The sequence below is a fragment of the Bison bison genome, unplaced genomic scaffold, assembly GCF_000754665.1.
Source record: "Bison bison bison isolate TAMUID 2011002044 unplaced genomic scaffold, Bison_UMD1.0 scf7180017864473, whole genome shotgun sequence".
NCBI lineage: Eukaryota > Metazoa > Chordata > Mammalia > Artiodactyla > Bovidae > Bison > Bison bison.
Window position 1 is genome coordinate 5,707,482 of NW_011495034.1, and position 1,607 is coordinate 5,709,088.

The window sequence follows — 1,607 nt, forward strand, 5'->3', positions numbered from 1 at the left end:
AAGGTGAGCGGGCACCGGGAGGGCTGTCTGAGTTCGCGGCTGCGCGGAGAGAGGCCGGGGCCGTCCGCCGGGCAACCAGGCTTCCGGTCCCCGCCTGGCCTGAGGCCTGCCCCCTTCCTCGGTTCTCCGCGCCTCTTGGGGCCTGCAGAGGAAGCCCTTCCATAGGGATGCGGTCGTGCGTGAGGATCGCGGGCGGAGGAGGCAAGTGGTGGAGACGGCGTGGCGGGATTTCTGGGCCCCACCCCAGGCTGGGCAGAGTCCGAGCCGCACTGGACCCCAGTGTTGGCCTGGCGCTCGGAGGGGCCCGGCCCCGGCGGCCTTGCGAGAGATTTCTGAAGGGGAGCCGGCGCGGTGATGTGTGGATCTCCAGGCTCGAGTCTGCCCCGAGTACATAGGGTCACGACCCCACAACTGGGCTAGTGGGAAGAACAGAACCCATTGATCCTGCAGGGTTTGAGTGCCTAAAAAAAAAATTTTTTTTTTAGGGAAGGGTTTTATGTAGGATACACTGATTATATCCGAGGGGATCCTCCTTCCATCCCCCACCCCCATCCTGGCCACACCCAATAATGATCTTCTCCAAGCTCAAAGCAGGTGGTTTCGTGCACTGTTACTATAGTTTATAAACTTTAGACATGTGAAGTCCCAAGGAGAAAAGACAGTCTCTTAGGATCACAGGGTAGGACAGGCGGTAGTGTACAGGAATTAGAAATGCCTTACTTAACCCTTTCTGCTTCAGAATTTGGAAGTCTGTCACTTGTTCAAGTTCAGCGCTTTCCCTTTTATGTCTAAGGACTTGTGTATGTTCTGTACATGCAAACATCAGTAACACTGTTGGACTTACAGGTTGTGTGTGTGTGTGTTACTCAGTTGTGTCTGACTCTTTGACCCCATGAATATGTAGTTCGCCAGGCTCCTCTGTTCATGGAATTCTCCAGGCAAGAATACTGGAGTGGGTAGTCATGCCCTTCTCCAGGGATCTTCCCAACCAGGGATTGAACCCAAGTCTCCTGCATTGCCAACAGATTCTTTATCATGTAAGTCACCAGGGAAGCCCTTCTATGTTGTATATCTATGGCTTATTCTTCCCTCTCTCTTTCTCATTCTCTGACCTCACTCGTTCATTTGATCCAGATGTTTCTCCCTAAGTTGGTTAAACATTTTTTAATATGTACTGAAACTATGGCCCAGTGCTGTATTCTCTGGACTTCTCTTAAAGAGTATCAGTTCAGTTCAGTTCAGTTCAGTCGCTCAGTCGTGTCTGACTCTTTGCGACCCCACGAATCTCAGCACGCCAGGCCTCCCTGTCCATCACCAACTCCTGGAGTTCACTCAGACTCATGTCCATCGAGTCAGTGATGCCATCCAGCCCTCTCATCCTCTGTCATCCCCTTTTCCTCCTGCCCCCATTTCCTCCCAGCATCAGAGTCTTTTCCAATGAGTCAACTCTTCGCATGAGGTGGCCAAAGTACTGGAGTTTCAGCTTTAGCATCATTCCTTCCAAAGAACACCCACGACTGATCTCCTTTAGAATGGACTGGTTGGATCTCCTTGCAGTCCAAGGGACTCTCAAGAGTCTTCTCCAACACCACAGTTCAAAAGCATGA

General features: G+C 52.0%; 1 protein-coding gene across 1 annotated transcript in view; it reads left to right on the forward strand.

Moving 5' to 3' along the window:
• The first annotated feature begins 99 nt into the window (after positions 1-99).
• Positions 100-1,607, forward strand: part of HDDC2 (HD domain containing 2) — a 19,678-nt gene continuing 18,170 nt past the window's right edge. Inside the window, exon 1 of the mRNA XM_010861770.1 lies at positions 100-201. The gene's annotated coding sequence lies outside the window, so the exon portion shown is untranslated. The remainder of the gene's footprint in view (positions 202-1,607) is intronic.